This window comes from Pezoporus occidentalis, unplaced genomic scaffold (assembly GCF_034315485.1).
Source record: "Pezoporus occidentalis ecotype Australia unplaced genomic scaffold, CSIRO_AGI_Poc_V1 ctg8, whole genome shotgun sequence".
NCBI lineage: Eukaryota > Metazoa > Chordata > Aves > Psittaciformes > Psittacidae > Pezoporus > Pezoporus occidentalis.
The window spans coordinates 228,749-249,031 of NW_026916158.1; the positions used below are offsets into that span (position 1 = coordinate 228,749).

General features: G+C 37.5%; 1 protein-coding gene across 5 annotated transcripts in view; it reads right to left on the bottom strand.

Moving 5' to 3' along the window:
- SLC9A9 (solute carrier family 9 member A9) overlaps nt 1-20,283 on the bottom strand; it is a 196,923-nt gene that overhangs the window by 119,596 nt on the left and 57,044 nt on the right. The gene's annotated exons all lie outside the window — the stretch shown is intronic.

The window sequence follows — 20,283 nt, forward strand, 5'->3', positions numbered from 1 at the left end:
CCCACAGAAAGAAACTGCTGCAGTTGGCAAAGGTCACCTTCTGTATCCCAGTCCTGGGTACAGCCATTAAGAGAGAGTACTTCTGAACAGGAAATGATGCTACCAAAGGGAAGGGTGTGCACTAAAGCATTTTTCAGTTTCAGAGCTGTTACTTGCCTCTAGTCAGCTATTGCCTAGAATACTAGTAACACAAAGTATGTATGCCTTTTTTTCTTGTCAAAACATTAAATTTAACAGACACAAAATAGTTCTAAGCCTCCCAAACTAATTGAGCAACATTTTGGATCTTTGTGGTTCTGTTGCTTTCAGTACTGTAGGTCTTTTATGTTCTTTGTCAAAGAAAATGTAGTCAGCTTGGCACTGGATTCCAGAAAGCAGCTTGGATTGCTAGAAAATGATTGGTATTTTAAGCATTAAAAATTTAGAATCTTAAAAATGGTTTGAATATTTTAAGCTCTTGCATATTAAGACTCTGATCCCTGGAGTCTGATGTCTTCCATCTGGAGATGAGATTTGGAGATGAAGCTCTGTATGGAGGATTTTCTAGAAAGTTGCATTCATTTAGGAATTCATTTAGGAATGATGAAGACATGTGAAAACAGATCTTATGCTTTCAGTCTGTAAAAAAGGCACAAGGATGCTAAAGGCATATGATGGAGCACTACTAAAAATGACTGGTGAATATTTATCCCCTACAACAGTGTCCTGGGGGGAGAATGGGGGAGTGAGAGAGCAGCTGCATGGTTTTGAGCTACTGGCTGGGCTTAAACCACAACAAACAGAAATTACATAGCACCAAAATCTGGTATCTCCAGTTACGCTGATTAGCACCACTACAAAAAATAGTGAGATGATTTGTAGCAGAAAGTGCTATTAATATAAGTACATAAAATATGTTTCCCAGAGGAAATGCTAATTAACAACATGTTCTATCTAAATTCTCAGCCCTCTTTCAATTGTGACTCTCTTAGATCAGGGGTCAGCTCTAATTCTTTGCTTTTCTTGCCTTCAGATGATTCTTGAAATGTTTATTGTCTCTGTCCTACTCAAAATGTATTGCAGAAGACCCCATATGAAATAAAGAATTGTATTAAGTCATAGATACATTCTGTAAACTGATGGAATAGTTTTATAAAAGGAAATGCTATCAGCTGTGAAATTGTATCTTTGCAGTCTAATTTACTGAGTGTATTTTGTGTACTTAGGGAGGGCTTTGGTTTAGTCAGTTATTTAAAGTTGAAACTATTTGGTAGCGTAGCTGGAACTGTAAGACCTAAAACTTTTAGGCGTGTCTTGACCGCAAAGCAGCCACTTCGTTCTCTGATTTGCCCCAAATAAGTATACAGCTGCTGTTCTGTATTGCTTAGTGAATTATAAATCCAGAAATGATCTGTTGTGCCACAGGTGCTGCTGCAAGTATTGAGTGGTGAATTCAGAGAGGTCAACCTGACTACATTGTAAAATCAAGGAAAATTATTCTATTATATTGATGGGCTCTGCCTATGGAAGGGATGCTCAGTAATAAAAAATAAAACAAACAAAGAAAAAACCCAAAACCAAAAAACCCACCCCCAGCTTGATATGGAGTAAAAGTTTAGTAGTCAAATGTAAGCCATAGTCATTAACTGACTTTATATTATATACTTAATATAAAGTTAAGATACTTCATATGAAGTAAGTTAACCTTAAGGCAAGGAAAGTTGACTTTGCTAAGACCAGTTAGAGTTCCAGTTTGCTCTCCAGTTTAGCAACATCTTTCAGGTATGGAGAAAACAAGAGGAAAGCATCCTATTCCTAATGTAGCTATTTCAGGAACAAATATGAAGTGATTCATTCTCACTGGGAAAATTTTCTACTCAATATACCCCCAAACCCCATGATTTTTTAAAAGCATCATAACACAACATATGCTCATTATGCTAACTGTGGTTTCTGGTCTAAATCTTTCCAGAACCCAGGCTTCCCTGCAGCTCAAAGAGTATTTAGTTCTATTTTTCATTTTGCATTGTTCTGTACTAGGGCTATAATTTCTTTTTCTAAATATGTTTCTTCTTTAACACTAACTTTTAACCCTTTCAACCATCTAAAATACATACTAATTTACCTGATAATTTTTATATATATGCTGTATTTCAACAGTACTTCCTGCCAAGCCAATTATTTGATCTAAAACCAAAATTACAGAGTTTAACACTAGAAAGAACCATAATTAAAAGTAAAGTGCCTCTACTCTTCTTTTCCTCAGAGAGCAATTCAAGAAACATGCTGCATGACTTGCCATTTCTGCTACCTGTGCCTGAGACAAAAGGGGCTTATCACAGCTCATTAACAAGCAGTATGTCAGGAAATTTGAAACGGTATTTAGTTTTTAACTATTAGGGGCTAATCGTTGACCTAGTATAAGAAAAAGGTGGGTTTATTGCCCTAAATTTGTATCGGAGTTGGATTAAGCAAATCCTGAAAATAAATGCAGTAGGAAATTATTTTCAAAGATTGATAAATGAACAGAACTAATAAAAAGTTATGCTTTATTGGCCACCCATTATGATATAGAGTGGAGGGGTAGGAATAAAAGGCTTTTGTTGGTTCCTCACTGAATGCTTGACTGACATATCTCACAACACCTGCCCCAGTCCCTACTATCTATGTGTAAGTTTGGTTACCTCTGTCTCTCCTTGAGGTTGGAGCTACGGATACTACTTAGGTCCTTTGCTGGTTCTTATAAGGATTATCCTGCACTTTCTATATTAGAAAACTATTTAACAGGTCCCTTTTTCTTTCCAGTTCTTCTGTGCTTCCTTGACCAAATAACAGTGGACAGGGTTAAGTGCTTTCCTAGCTTTTACAAAAAGGAAATCTAGGCAATATGTATTTATACAACAAATTGCAAGTTAGGCTGGTAGCTTTTGCTTGAAACAGAAAGAGGGATTAACAGCTTGTGTCAGTTTTACCATGCGGATGATTCCGTTTCTTTCCTCTCTCATCTGTTAAGATCATTTTAGGATGAAAGCTCAGCATGATGAAGAATGTTTCTTTCTATGGACTTCTATAGTGATATCATACTAAAGGTCTCCATGACAAGCAGAAGTGCTATTGCAATAGAAAGTATGCAGTCATGTTTCCAGTTACATCTTAATTGGTTACTTTTTACATCTTCAGTTATGCTTAAGGAAAATATCATTTATTCATAAAATCTGTTTCTTCCTGTATCTTTTTTTTTTCCTATAGGTTTTCCCAGCCTGTGAATATAGCACAAACAACTTTTTATCTTTAGAAAGAAGATTTCTTTCCGTTTGCTAAGTCTAAGAGCTTCCTTTTGCCCAGTGACCTATTTGCCATACTATCATGCACCACATAATATTGCACAGAGAAGGATCAGAAACAATCTAAAACAAATAAAAAAAAAATTTCATATCCGAAATTACAAGAAGGTCACATATTCCTTAAAATAACTTCACTGAATGAAGTGGGATCTCCCTCAGGTGATGAATAATTATAGGACTACACGGTGATTTCATCAGCTTCTAATTAAGAAAAATAAAGCAGGCCAGGAAAAAATATTCAGAAGTTCAAGGTTATTTTTAAGAGGGGAAGAAGGTTACTTTTTCCTGACGTTATATAGAAAATGGCAGGTCACTACGTTAGAAAACTTGGAGCTTTCAGAGAAGTGGATTGAACTAAACAATTTCTGTTCCCACACAACTTTTTAACTACATAGTTTTCCTAAAAGTGTTGGAAGAAAGACGAAAGGACTGAACTACAATTTTCCCCAGAATGTAAGTGTTTGAGCTAGAAGTCAGATGTGAAAGTTCAAGTATAGCGCCTGACACCTACACCTTCTCTTGACAAGTTATATGTTTGTAAAGGCTTTCTCATAAAACAGCTTCTCACACAGTAAGTAGATGAGCTATAAAAATAAAAACAAATAAAAGAAGTTTGGGATGTGCGCTAAGTCAACAAAAGCAAATACGAAGTAGAGAAGGTTTGCAGACAATTAAGGGAGAGCAAAAAGACACGATAGTGCAGGAAGACTTTAGGACTAGTAAAAGCAGCCAGCTGTAGCAGTAGCTTGAGGCAAATTATATAGAGAACCTCTAGATGAAAATTTCCCACAACAAACTCACTGTCAGATGTGTTTAAAACACTGATCAGTAAGCAACACAAATGCACAGAAGGTGCAATGAAATAACATAGATGAGTTCTCTGTACATCTTTCTGCATAAAGAAATCTGTCTCCCTGGAATTAATTCCTGACAATATTTGCAAATGTTTAGAGATTTAAGACTTCAGAAACATGGATTTCACAGAAATACACATATTAAACTTTCTATTCATATGTGTATAAGAACTGCAAAACAAAAAAGTTACTAGTGGCAGCGTTACTGCTCAAGTAGCTAGCATCTGAACCTTCGTTTTTCTAGATATCTAAAACTTTATTCTCCTTGGCAATACATCACATTATGGTTTTTATTCCACTCAGCCTGGTTTCAGCTCACTGCTAGCAGTGCTATTAGTTTTAATTCTAGAAAAAGGTCCAGTATTATTTTAGAAACTATCTTTTAGCTGGGATTACACTATTCTTTTTTCTCCGTGTCATGGCATATTTGCTTCCTCTCTTTTCTGTTCTAACTTTTGTGACTGTCTAGTCTTTTCCAGACTTTATAAACTATTAGAGGACATTTTATTTTTATTACTTTGAACCAAACTAAAGCTTACTGTTGTCCTATATAAGACTTTTACTGTTCATGAAAACTTTTCTCAGGATGGATTGTCCTCAGTTCCAAAGTGGATAGCTGATGGCAGATGACAAAGCACGAGCCAACCTGGGAAGGTAAAGCTGTCACAGACTTTATGGAAAACATAAGTTTTCCCATTTATGAGGAAAAACACCATCTGCATGAAAATAAAAAATGGAAATCAGGCTCTCTGCTAGAGATCATAGGCTAGATCTACACTCAGAATTAGGCTCCTTTTTAGGTGACGCAAAGCATTCTCATACCTGATGTAACTGGATTACATTTCTCAGCGGTATTACGAAGCAGATGCAGAATTTGAGTGACACTGTCCATTAACATGGGCAGTCAGAAATCATTTTAGCTCACCAGGAGTCATTTTTGGCTGCAAATGATAAATAATTTCCACACCAGTAACCATTTCAGTTTTGTTCTGTGATCAGACCCGAGCTGACACACAGCAGCAGTTTGCAGTACTGTCAGAGAAAATAATGAGTAGTTTGTGATGTTCCAGCTACTTTCCATAATGCAGATCTTACTTCTCATCTACCCTCAAACATCGGAGGCTGCAAAAAATCTGTCATTCTCCCTCCTTCTTCTCTCCCTCCCTAGCCGTTACTCTTAGGAAGCCTTGGAAAACACCTCTTTATCATGGTGATCTCATTCTTGCCCTGCAAATTCTAACACCTTTGCCTTTAAATTATCTGGTATCTCACCCACCTCAATGGGGTTGAACCCAATATCCTAGTGCCTAGGAGAAACCTCCTTGAGCCCCTCTTGACATCGGTGCTGGGAACACTCCTGCCTCTGACCCTGATTACAACTCAGACCTGTAGTCATTACAGGCATGTAGAAAGGAGATGTGAGATGATAGTCTTGACAATGAGTAATGGCCTAATGGGCCAGTGAGATGAACAGTTTCAATCCTGAAGTCATACCCGATCTTGTGTGGAGCTTCTCTAGCCCTGCGCATCTGAAAAACGGTATGTGCTGTCTTAATGTATCTGTACAAGTATCTTAACTTTTTGTCTTTTCATTACTTCATTCTGGGGAAAGGTAAGAAATCCTGATGAACAGCAACTTGGACTTAAAATTCTTTGTAAAAGAAAACTAAGGCTTTAATAGTAAAATAGACTCTAATTTATCCGAGGCTTGGTACAGGAATGTTTCATTCTTAAATCATTTCTATTGCTTCTAAATAACTAGTTTTCATAAAGCTATTTGAAAATATCACAGTTGTTTTCCATTGACAACTCTTTTACAAAAAGCTTGTCCCATATCTTTGAAAAAGAATGAAGCACAGCAGCAGAAAACAGCTGATAGTGGGTCACCTGTGACAGTATGTGCTACATTCTGTGTTACGCTATTACCAGCATCTGACTGCCCTTAGGAGCTGATCATACCAAAAGGCACGTAATTTACAGATTTCTGTGCCTGCAACTATGATCCTGTCTCATCTGGATACCAGAACTGTAATCCAACTCATTGTTTCCAGTCTTTTCAAATGTTGCTTGAGAAGAAATGGTCTGTGTATCTAGAGCAGCTTGAAATCTGCCCTCCCAGTTAGGGAGCTCTTAGTGCTTCTTCAACTGCATAGATGCTTATAGTGCAAAGAATTAGAAACACAGAATCAACTATCAAGGATCACATATCTATAGAACTAATTATTATTGTATAAATATGAAGAGCTCAACTTCTCCTCTGCCTTGCATATCTCTTATGAGAGAGATATGCCTACTCTTATGCCTACTCAAAATAGAACTTATAAATTAGAATGATACTGTAAAAGATACGTATTTTTCTGCAAAGAAAACATGACTGTAAAGGTTACAAACCAGTGATTTGTCAAACCACCAACTCTCTGAGTTAACAACAAACAATGAATGAGGAAGAAGCTCTCCAGGCAGTATCTAGAGGAAAAAAGAAATACATTCCTACATGTTATCAAATCCTATATGTTATTCTATTCTTATATGAATCAAATCTGCTGCATGCTAGTTAAACAACCCAGGCAGAGCATATTCAGTGAATAATAGTACCTCATACTTTGTAAAGGCATCTTCAGGCACCTAAGAAATGCAATAATCCTTAAGAAACTTTTCAGTTAAAACTGTTTCCTGAACAAAAAGAAAATGAAAAAAAACAAAAAGAAATCCTAAAAATTTAAACATATATTTGCCATTAAGGGAATTAGATGTGCTGATAACGCTATTAGCAACATTTGTTTATGAGCCTGAACTATATTTTGCTTTCCTCCTTCTGGTACTCTTGTCGAGAGTTATCATTAACTCACAGCTCTCACCAGGTTGCTCAAAGCCCCATCCAGCCTGGCCTCAAACACTTTCAGGGATGAGGCAGCCACAGCTTCTCTGGGTAACCTGTGCCAGTGCCTCAACACCCTCACCTTTTTTTTTCCTACTGTCTAATCTAAATCTGTCCTCTTCTAGTTTAAAGCCATTTTCCATTGTCCTGACACTATGTGCCTGTGTAAAAAGTCCCTCTCCAGCTTTCTTGAAGGCTCCTTTAGGTACTGGAAGGCTGCTCTAAAGTATTTCCAGAGCCTTCTCTTTTCCAGGCTGAACAAGCCCAACTCTCTCAGCTTGTCTTCACAGGAGAGGTACTCCAGCCCTCTGATCGTCTTTTTTGGCTCTCCATTAGATGTCCTCCCACAGGTCCATGTCCTTATGTTGGGGGCTTATTCTTCTCCATTATAGCATTCTTTACTTTTGTATTATCCTTTAATTTCTTGTCTGTGAGCCACAAATCTCCAAAGTTACTAAGAGTTGATAAATATTTATCAAAAACATCTACACAATCTTCCATTTATGTGACCTTACCACCAATTCAGGGTGATGAGACCCTGTAATAGGGATTTTCAGTGAGAATTATATATGTCTTCAAAAAGCCAAAAATTGGATTGATGTGTAATTGCAAGTGTTCTATGAGTGTAGGCAAAAGAGTTTAATGTGCTCTTGGAGGCTTAATTCCATCCACAGCTCAGGTTTATTTGTACAAAAGTGGCAAAATATGATACTATGAGACATGATATACTCTACACACATGGACTGCAAAGAATAAAACATCAGAGCACACTAGCAAGTAGCTGACTGGTGTGTCCATAAGAGGTAGGGAAGGTGATAACTGGAAAGACGGGTGGCCTTAATTAAACTCCCCTTCCATGCTAAAATTGTGGGGATAACTCTACGATGAGGTAATGAAGCCTTTCAACCACCCTTGTCTTTTACAGTGACCACACTCTTGCAAATAAATGTGACATTTGTCTATGTCAATTGAATTTTACCTCCCTGTTGATAGAACGATGTAGCCTGATGGTTAACTGCACTGAGTGATACACGTTAAAACACTGCAGCCGATTGCCACTAAATGACTATGATTTACTGTCATTCTGCTTGAGTGCTCTAGATGAGACACTGCGTCAAACTACCATTACAATGATGAGTATCTGAAGTAACTCCAATGATTCAAGGCATTTGTTCCAGATTTACACTGGTGTTAAAAATAAGTAGAATATGACCCAAACACTTTAGAGAACTTCTCAAAGACCTTGGTTATTCATGAAAAATCCCTTGCTATTATGGGCAACTCATAGAGATTAAGCAGAAACAGTTTGCACTAAACCTTTATTGAATTGTAATTTTCTTAGAATCACACAGCCCGTGATTTTGCTCAGGAGAAGCTTAAGACTGAAATAACAGAAAATTATGTATATTTTATTCCAGACAGCATTATCTTCATTAGGGTTTGACTCATAACATTGTAGCAGAACTCGCTACAGCTGTCTGCGGTGTGAAATACCAAGGGATGAATAGCAGCCTTCCCTTTGTAATAATAGCTAGTCCTTGTCCTTCACAAACACATAGTCGTACTCACATCACCCTCCTCTGGGGTTTAAATCAACTTCTTCCTGAGAGTTAGATGGTTTAACAGTACTACAGTACACTACAATCTTCTCTGAAATCCCCTTGAATGAATCTGAATGAAGGCATGGAGGGGCAATATAAGATTACTGATCAATGGAAGAACGTATACAGCAGGTTTTCACTTAATATTCAGAGCTTTCTTTTTTTTTCTGTGGCCTCTGCATATGAAGATCCTGTGACTGATGCTTTCAAGGGTTGTGCATCTGATTTGTGTTCATAGACAGCATTCCAAATTCACTCCCAAAGACAACATGAGGAATCTCTAAGTGCCCAGTCCTCCCTGTATTGAGGAAAACAAGTAGCCTGTTCTACTCTCCTTCTCTCCTCTTTGTCAGCAATACAGCAAAGAACCCCATTCTTACCACTGGTCAGCCAAACCTCAACTGTTCCATGTAACTGCTCTGTTTAAGGTGTAACAGAGGTGTCAAGAGGAAGGACAGAACTGGGACCATGCTACTGGTAATATGATACGAAGAATTCAAAGCATTAAGAGAAGGAACTGGAGAAAATGAAAGGAAACTGTATCTCTGTGATTTCTATCAGATCTCAGTTCCTTAAAAAGATAAGGTATGAACCACATGCTTTCATGACTTTTTCTCAGGCCTAACAGAAGTAGGTTCTGTTTTTCTTCTGTTTTTCCTCTATTTTACCTCCCTGACATAAATTGTCCATGACATAAAAGTAATTTAATGAAGCTGGACTATAAGATAATCTTTGGAATAAATCTAGAGTTTAGTAAGTAGTCATTGAAATACAGATACTCTTTGTCTGTTAAGAAACCTGTAAACTACTGTTTGCATTTAAAATAAAACCTATACAGAGCTAAGCATGCTGCTAGAGGATGCAGGTGATCACTAGAGCAGATGGATAGCCTATTGCCAATACTGAAGTGCTGTGCCACATTTCTGGCCTATAACAGCCTCAGGGTTTTTCACTTCCTGAATGTTTTCTGTAAGAGATTGAGAAAGGATCCCCCAGTCTCCCTTCACACAACTCCAGCATCTTTAGGAAACTGTGAACAGAGTACACTGAGGGCCCTGATGCTGAATGCAATTGGTGAAGATAAACTACATTAAATCACATAAGAATTAAGAGTGAAAGGAGTCTGAAAGTCCATCCATTTGTTTTTCTATTTCAGTGTTCTCCTTCACTCTTGCCTAAGACTCTCCAATGTGCAACAAATAGGGAGACACATGATTCTTGGTATGTCCCCACAATATGGTATACCATCTCTGTACAGTCTGTCCTTGCAAAATATATTTACCATAGTCAGAAGGGGTTTAAATAGGAAAATAATTTTATGTTTCATGCACATTTTCCATCTGGAGTGCAGTTTGTCAATCTGATACCCATATTCTTGTGGAGTTAAAAAAAAAAAGATAAATTGGATGCTTTGAGAAATATTGGAAGCAGATGCAAACAAAACAGTCCATGTGATTTCTAATGTACCTGGGCAGTAAGCTGGATGAGCCTGCCTCAATTCTGACTTGGAATAACATGACCTTGAGGTCAGTGCAAAAGCTCTCTCTTTAGCCACATTTTGATAGGGAAAATAGTACCCTAAAATCTCAGGTAACATAGTATGTTGCAAGTGACATGAAGCAAAATCTTAAGGGAAGGATAGTTCATTTTGAACTCTTTTGTGTTAACATTGTAAACTGCCTATGAATCTTTCCTTTGCATTAGACATTAACACGTTTCAAGAATGGGTCACATCTTCCCCTCCACCTCCCCTTACCTTGTGAAGGCACACCCAGTGTACCCAGTTTGCTGTTTCTGTGCTTCAGCTGAGAGCATAGGTAGCTTGGCTACCCCTCTCAATTCTTTTTTGCCCACTAAACAGATGATAATTTTTGCCTCTTGCTAATCTGGATTTGACATGAGCCAGTAACCTAAAGAAGAAAATCTTTTAAATCTCCAGAGCTGTTCAATCCCACCTACATTTTATTATAGAAAATATTTTCTGTATAGTTTATTTAAAAAATAGAGCTAGTGAAAAATGACTCTGGCATTGTTTGAACGAAATACTATACTGGTAACAGAGCTTCTCTCTCAAATGTTAGTTCCACTTCTATTGCTTTATAATAAATGGTTGCAGCTGTTGCCATGGCAATTTCATTTAAAAAAATGTTTCCGAGTGAAGACAAGAAATGCAGCTGTTATCGTGAGAAAGTCTAAAATAAAACCAGATGTGAATTGTATGCTCTAGTGTTGGCAGTAATAATGTCAGAAACAAAACATGTTACATGTATTGTTTTCTTGATATACTGGAGCTGAGGATGGGGATTTAGGGATATCTGAACTGTGGGTCTCTGTTCCTGATCCAAATATAGCAAATGAATACAATGAAATTTCACCTTAGGGAAAGGCACTTCACTTGCTAGAAAAGCTGGTCAGCCTTGCATAGAGAATAGCAGTAATATTCCTGTAAGAGAAAATATTCCCGTAAGAGCAAACAGGCCTGAAGTTTTCCTCATTTACCTTTCTGATAATATGCTAGCATTCTATTTCTTACAGCTTAGAAAAAGAAAAATTCAAGCCATGGTAGAAATTAAAAAATTGCAGCCTTACCTATTGCTTGTTACCTTGTCACTCTGTAGCCTGAAGTTCTCTAAAGTCACCGCTATACCTTTAATGTTAGACACAGAACATAAAACCAAAATGACTGGGCAGTTCTCTTCAAAGAAGGTGCAATTCAACAAGTCCCAACACATGTACTAATAGTAATCTGCTGTAAAAATGCACTGTGTTGGGGAAGTATAGTCCATTCAGTTCACTCACAAGAAAAATCTATTGAAAGAGAGAATTTCTGAGAAGCTGAGAGAGGAACAGCGCTGGACCTACTTCAAAGTGGAAAAAAAAAAGAAATAAAAAAATTGCAGTTATATGTCTGGTAAATGCTGACTGAAAAGCAATTGCCCAAATCTTGAACAAGACGTGTTTAGAGATGGACTGCGCAGTCTGACACAGTATGGGACTCGGTCAGGATGGCGCATGGATTGAAAGGTGGCTTTGCATCTGTCTTGTACCTTTTCTCCTTGCCTAGGAGCTGCAAAAGACTATTTGGCTGAAGCCATTCTAAACTGTAGCTGGCTACCCACAATCTCAGTGGTTCATTTAAGCAGCCTGGGGCTGCTGAGAACAACAGAGGTGTAGCTGCTGAACCTTGTGGAAATTGTTTTGCTCAAGCGTTAAGTCAGTGGTGATTATGACATCTGCAAATAATCTTTACTCTGGGGGATTACTCATTGTCAGTCATGGTAAAATAAAACAAAGAGGACGAATTACCAGGCAGGCAGTGAAGTTGATGTGGATAGAATTACAGTCCCAAACTCTAAGGCAATCACAATGGTAAAAATTCTTTTTATCTTTCAAGGTTATAGTAAGAAGAAAAATACTAGAACACACACATTCAATTTTTCTGATTTCTATCTTCAGGGATAGAATTATTTCCCTATCCCTGCTGTGGAAGTTTCAAATGATAAGCCAGTTTCAAGCAGTGCTATATAAACATATGCCACTCTTGAAGAAAAATCTAAAAGCCATTTGGAATTGTGACAATAATCTGGATAATATAATCCTACCCCCCCCCCCCGCTTTCCTAAATACACTGCAAATCACTTAATCTAAGAGACCTTATACCAAATATACTGGATGGGAGTTCTTGCTTTGATAAGAATACATTATTCAGAAGTACATATGCTAAGGTTTTTTGAACGTATAACTGTCACCTGGTAGTGAACTATTCCTCAAAGGTAAGATTAAGAGTCAAATACGATCTCCCTTTGTTTAAAATTAAGGTATCTGTTATTACCTGTGGCCTAGATCCAATGACTATGGAAAATCTCACAGAAATGATAGGCAAATAGACAATTTTTCTTTCTGGATTTGTGAAGACTTCATTGATTTATGGATAAACATTTAGTATAACACACTAATTTCCACCACTTAGATTTTAAAATAGATACTTCCACTTGACAGGCACTTCCATGAGGCTTAAACACAGCTATTAATAAAATGGAAATAATTCTGGCTAGCTTCATTACCCTCATAATTACTAGAATGAAGGAGTCTTGCCTCACAGGTTTTTGCACCTACTTCACTCTAACAATGCACAATGAAACAATGAAAACACTCTCCTAGCTATGGGTTAAGCCCTGCTAACTCTAGAAATAGAATGTAAAACCGTGAACGTCCTAAAATGTTGGTTTAGAAATACCTTTAACATTACTCTGCAGGTATAAAAATACTGTAATAAAGAAGATGTACACTGCTAAATGGTCCAGGAGGCTGAAATATTTTCATTCAGCTATAACCTTTTCTCAATGTGTCTAAGGGAGAGAACAGAAGTCTGCTAGGCACTCTATTATTCTCATCTCACTATCGTTTTGGCTGTGCTTGCTACAGATCAGTAGAACAATGTAGAAGAACTGTTTGATTTCTTTATGTGAGTATAAATATGCAATGAATGGGGATGCAAAATGAAAATGCTCTATGCTTAAAAATTATTTAACTTTTGTGAGATTTTTGTAATGAAGAAATTACTTAGAGAAAATTGTGAACATCAGTTTATTCAGTGCATTGTTGGATAATATTTTATTTAAAGTTTTAATCATATTTAAACCTTCCTTTTCAAATCCAGATTCTAACATCACTAGGTATTCCCAGAAATATACTGAAATTTCATTATGAATCCAAATGACATACACATATGCATACTGCATTCAGAATAAGTAAATCATTATAATTAGCAATTAGTTAGGGAACATCAAAGTACAAAACACATTAAGAGGAAACTGGTAGCAAGCCTGGATTTTTTTCTTCTCTGGTACAATGGTCTTTACAGGACATGTTCAGAAGTCCCATTTCCCTGAACACAGCAGAAATGAACAAGCTTTGTCACACTGTCCTCTTTCAGGGCCACTTGTATAACTGCTGTCCTCAATGTTTCCTCTCTTTCGGTCTAGTTCATACCTGCAGTATGACAGGAAATGCCCTAATTTTATTTGGGCTGTGTTTTTGCATGGTTTGTGACTTTGCCACAACGACACCATTTAGGCTACGTTTCTGTGCTGCATTTGCACTTTTTGTGAATACTGTGTCTTTTTTTTAAAAAAAAAGACAACCGTTTTGCAGAACCAGTACAAAGAGAATACATTTGTGCTTATCTTGGACAGAAACCTTACAACTACATAATTACAACGCTGTGCCACTTTGAAATTCAGACTTGTCACTTCTAAGGGGAGGAAATAGGAAATTGCCCATCTGTTACTCATGAATCTTTCACCCTTCTGAAAATGTGCCAAAACTGAGCAATTTTTAAAGTTTTCTGAAATGTTTAGTTGACAAATCTCAGCAAAAGTCTGATAAACTTCAATAGCTAAAAAACTAAGCTCTCATTTGTATTAGGCATGTACCATCTAAAACTCATACAATTTTTTTTTCCTGCAATTGCTGATCCCCAAACTCTGCAATCTACTGTTCTGCCAGCCTTCAGAACTGATCAGCAGCATCGCTCTGTCTGGTCATCTGTCACAATGCAATATGGAGGTTAACAAAGAGGTGTGCCTATCTGAAATAAAGACAGGGTGTCTCTTGGCTTTAGGGAATGAAGGCAATTTGGTTAAGAGTTTACAGTCCTAGCTTATCTTTAGAAATATTTTCTTTCCATCTCAGGTGGGAGACAAAAGAACTGGTGACTGCAACAGGATTGTTGGAGTAGGTCATGCAATTCAGGAGAATGGGTAGAGCAAGACAGTGATGGTGACTCTTGTCTATTGGAAAAATAAAGGCAAGAGAAGGAATAAGATTGAGACCAAAGCAACAGCAAATGGAAACAATGAGTAAGTGAGGCTCTATAATCATTAGAATAAATCCTAAACCCAGAAATGTGCTGAGTCTTACCATTTAAGTAGCTATGAAATGCAGTAGCTAGAGGTAAGCAGTCTCTCCTGATATGCCTGGCACTCAAGGAAGGTAGCTGCGTGCTACTTTTATCAATTATTCTCTTTGCTCAAGTGACAAAAGTATATTCTGAAAATGCTGACGTTCCCAATCTGAAAGGTGAAATATACACACTGAAATGATGTCTTGGGTATGGAGAGGGGGAGGTTTCTTTGAAGGATAAAATAAACCTAAAAAAAATTACATTTGATTAAAACATTTGCAGAAGGTGCCTCTCGGCTCTTCTTCTGTAAGACATGAAAATCTTGGGGCATTATGTAGCATTTGAGTACTTGATAACCTTTGCATTATTTTGATGTGCTTTATGGATGACCCTCCATGCACACATAAGTATGTATGTACGCATGTGCACACACAAAAGAATTTCATGTCAAGTTATGTCAGTTCACTCTTAAAAGATCAAGGCTTGCAGCAGGAATGAGTTTACCTGATGTTGTTCTTAGTAAATAAAAAAGTTTAAAAAAAGGATTTAGAGCAGGTCAGAATGATGAAATTCAAATTAAACTGCATGTAGAGCACATAGCTTCTGTAGGGGTTCACAGAGGGATTCCTAGAGACTTCAGTATTTCCAAGTGCTTCTGGGTAGCCAATGGAAATATGTTGTCTCTTCTGCCACAATGTGAGGGGGTTCTTCTTTCATGTAATCACAACTTGATCTTCAAAGAATAAAAGAATTTTGATGGGAGTTTTTCCTCTTGTAACAAAACCTCAGTCATTTTGAGATAGCTGTACTCTTCAATATTGTATTTCTGGAATGGATTTGAACAATGAATAGGTATTGGTGGGTACTCAGTAGCTGGAATGGCAAGCTCTCCCCCACCTTTCTGATACATTCTCCTCTTCTGTCTTCCCTTCCAAGAAGACTTGAAAAATATGTTGATCTACTGTAAGTCCTGGACAGACTCTTATGTACAGTATCTCATCCAGAGAGGATGAAATGAACTTTCTTTTGGAACACTTCAAGGGAAAGAGTATCAATACATTCATTTTAAACTGAAAAGGAGTTGTCTCCATAAGTAGAATTAGACTTTGAATGTAATTATCTTGCTCTCAGAAAATCTGTCTTATTCACTGGAGAAAGGTTATTTGGATAAGGGAAAAACATCTGGAAGAGCTCAAAACCAAGCTGACTTTTACCAGGGTGTACTTCAGATCTGAAGAGTTCCCAATAGAAATCTTTGAAATAAAGAAGATTTGATGCCATTTTGATCATTTGTACAGAAAATGTAGCTAAATAGTTGCCTTTTAGATGTGATTTGCAAGCACTGTAAGCAGCATTCATAATTCTGAACTTGCAGTTCATATTTTTAAATTTTATCAGTTTGCTTGTGTATAACTGGACAGAGGTACCTGCAGCTACTCTGATTTTATTACATATGACAAGTACAGACATTCCCAGCTGATTTCAGCTAAGCTACGTTTTCATACATCCCTGAGGGCAATCTCTGTAACAGTACTCACTGAAATCTATTCTAGTTTAGCAGACTGCAACTGAAGGCTGCCTACTCAAATAAATTATATAAACAAAACAGAGCCAATTAGGTAACTGTGGTGGGTTGACCTTGGCTGGACACCAGGTGCCCACCAAGTCACTGTACCACCCCCCTCCTTGGCAGGGAAGGAGAGTAAACAAGATAGGAAAAAACCTGTGGGTCATGATAAAGGAAATTTAATAAAGCAAAAGCCGTATGTGGAAGCAAAGAAAAATGAAAGATTTATTCTCTACTTCCCATCAGTAGGCGATGTCCAGCCAGTTCCCAGGAAGCAGGATTCAAGTACGCTTAGTGGTTGCTCCAGAAGACAAATGTTGTAAGAACGCATGCCTCGTTCCTCCTTCTTTCTGTTAGCTTTTACTGCTGAGCAGACATTATATGATGTGGAATATCCCTTTGGTCAGTTCGGGTCAGCTATCCTGGCTGTGTCTCAAGATCTTGCCCACCCCCAGCATACTGTTGGGGGGAATGTTGGATGCCCTGATGCTGTGGGAGCACTGTTTAGCAGTAGTCAAAACACTCTTGTGTTATTAACACCATTCTACCTACTAATACAAAGCACAGCTCTCTAAGTTCTGCTATGAGGAAAATGAACTCCATTTCAACCAGACCTAATACAATAACATATAGCTAGAAAGACCTTTAGCATTTATTAACTAGAAGCTAAGTAGAATTTTAATGTGGAGCTGATATTAGAAAAAGAGAGATGAAATAGTAAGAAGTGGAAAAAACAGAATGATGAGAATTACCTCCTGAAACCATTCTGGTCAAAATCACCATTTTCACACTGAAATTCCACCAATAACAAGTGTTACAGACATTCCAGAATATTTCCCCCCAGCTTATGCACAACACTGGTCAGTACAGTAAGGCTCATGGAACAAAAAGAAAAGAAGTTTTATTAAATAAGGACACCATTGTTTTATGTAGGATTTGCTCTATTCTGGGAAAGAAGCTCTTTTAAAGTTCCTGCTAATAGCAAGTTTGGTTAGTTTCCCAGTGCTCACATCTCCTGTTCCAGATGGTCAATGACGTGAAACTCTAATTATCATCAACAAAATAAGCTGGGAGTAAACCCTTCCTCAAAGGTAAAAAGAGCAGATGGACAACCATAATTTCATTATTATAGAAATAATAGATGGAAAGGATTCCCCATCCATCTTTTAAAATTATTCACTAACTTGTTGCACAACTCTGTTATTTCAGTGGTTTCCATGGTACATAAGGCTTGGTACATAAGCCTTTCTATAAACATTTGGAGGAGTAGCCACATTCATCTTGTTTAAGGGGGGGGGGGGCAGTAAGTGAAATGTTTGGGCTGAGCTTTCATCCAGCATTTTGCTTTCTTTCAAGTAATTCTGTTTTATTCTCCTCCAAAGTGTGACAGTCATTCTTCCTCAAGAACCTTTGTGGGAATAAAATCGCAAATAATACTTATTTGGAATGAGGTAATGGTCAATTCCAGAGATCCAGTTAGTCATTTGTCCATATCTGCAGCTCAGAGGCACTGAAGTCCCTAGGTTGTCAAGATTCAAGCTCATGCAACTCAGTACCATTGAGCAACACTTCCTATGCCTGTTGCGGTCCAGCGCTGGTCTTACTTTGATCTGCAAGTCCTATGCCAGGTTTTGCAAAGGCAGCACCTCTCTAGGCCTGCCACAGGGCTCGTAGAAGCCTCAGTTCCTCTAGCTCTGCCAACTGAATTTACATAAAGACAGCTACCAAGAAAAGGTCTGGGAGCAATTCCCTTTCTGGCAGAATCTCATTCCTTTTCTGAATTCAGATGAATTGCCTGATTGCAGCGTACTGCTCTTTAGAGCTGCTGTCCTAATTCCTATATTTTTCACAGTTTCTTTACAATTCAGGAGCACATTTTCATGTCCTGCTTAAGGATTTCAAACATAGACATTCCTAAAAAAACAACATAGAACTGCAAAATTGCACTAGAGAAAAATAATTATTTTCTCTGCAGCCGTATGAGTAAACAAGCTTTTTTCCCCTCTAAAGTGTCCTAGCTACAGGACTGTCAGGATCTGTACCTACACAGTATGCCTTACCTTTGTTTCTCACCATGTCTTGTGTTTTCTCACCCTTGTTTCTTTTTTCTAGCCAGGTCTTCACAAAGTCCATTTGTTACTTTCAACAGTTCAGTTTTTTACTTTCATCTGCATTTCACCATCTTTTCCCACACTTAGAAACCTATGTGCCACCTACTTTTTTAAGCAGGAAAATGTTGCATGCGTTAATCCCTTTTACATTTTTGTCATCTGATGGCACAGGCGCTTCTATTTCCCTCTTTTCTTCCTGGGCTAGAAGCATGACTCTGTGCACACTTTATACAATAGCTGGCAAGGAATGAGGCTTATACACTATTGAAAAAAAACCTGAACAGTATTACGTGTAGGTACACTAAAGCTACTAACTGTGTGCGCATAAGAGCCCACTTAGGAATAGAAGTGGGTTTTTTCACACTATTACTTACGTACTGATATGCCCAGGATGAGTGAATAACATCTTTTCTGCACTCAGATACATGTTGGAAATAAACAGAACTTAAATAAGTTTCTTTTTCACTCCAGTGGCAGAAATAGTATGGTAAAAGACACTAAGAAATTGCATGAATAAATGTTTAAAAAAAAAAGGCTTAAAATGCAAGGGCAATAGAGAAACATTCTTTTTTTATCCATAATGACTCAACACTGAAGCACTCATATTTTTTGCCTAAAATGCCTAATACGTCCTCAGCAGGAGGTATGGGATAAAGGCTGACACATCACCATGTTCATAGATTGAATGAACTCCCAGATACCTGCGGATGAGAAGAAAACTGAAACAAAGACAAAAGTACTGAGTGATAAAAAAGTCCTTGTTTCTTAGTTGATTAAACATGATAGAAAAGAGTTTGAGACAGTATGTATGGAAGCCCACAATGTCCTTTTTGAAGGCCACCTTCTGAATATAATCACAATTTATGTGAAAAATATGAGAACATTCAGCTGACTTTCCTCTGCAAAATTTGTTATTCAATGGGTTCAGGGATGAAAGTGTGGCAAAATTCATACAGAATAATACCCCAAAAACTGAAGGGCAAAGGATCCAAATTAAAGACAGTCCATGACAAAAGAACAAAGCTTAAAATAGACCTAAAGGAGCCTCACATCTGCTGAGATATGCATCAAGGAGACACTCATCACAGCTTTCAAAGCTGGTATTACTTCCTGCAAATCCCAGCTCCCAACTTCATTATTCAGCAGCACTCTTCCAATATCTTTCCATGTCCTTTATAGAACTGCTGATTTTAATGTACAATACACAAAGAATCACAATTAGAAATTGTGAAAAGTAGGAAAGTTAACACTTACAGATAATGGATAGTTACCTCAGCAGGCCAATGACAAAGTGAAACATAAACTGAATATTTGTACCTGTATTTGGTGTTTGTCCAATGCCTGTTTCTTCAGTTTCTGATTACATTTTCTTCCTGTGTAAACTATTTTCAGGTTCAATGACATAATAACAGAATTAAAACCACTGAAGTAACAAACATGTAGGGAAACAAATAACCAAACCCAGAAGGGTTTAAAGGTTCTTATGGATTTTCTATTTGAGGTCCATTTGATGAAAAAAGTTTTGTATAGTTTGAAGAGATCTAAACTGAACTGAAATTAGTAATATTATGATTGTACATATCAGTATGAATAACCAGTGTGACAGAAGGAATTCTCTGACTTCCTAAGTCAGTTACACTGATCACTGTGGAATGTCAGCCTCAGAGGGTGCTCAGCACAAGCTGAGTGGAGCTCTGGCTTCTGAGTGATTTCTCCTGGAAATCATGCTGGGTTTCAATAAATTTGTCTCAGTTATTTTGCCGTGTTATTTTAGAAAGCCCCATACAAGTTTCCAGGAGAATTTCTGCCCAGAAAGAATAGTGTGAGCATTATTTAACTTGTATACGATATTACTACACTAGAATGAAAGTATTTTTTGAGCAGGAAAGAGGTATGCTATGACACATGTTGGTATATGTATACCCTTGAAATGTTTAAGATGAGCCATGAAACTGCTTTTACAAGGGACTTCCTCACTGGACAGAGTAAAGCTGACCATTATCTTTATCAATTTGCCATGCCTGTTTTCCCCTCCATACTTTGA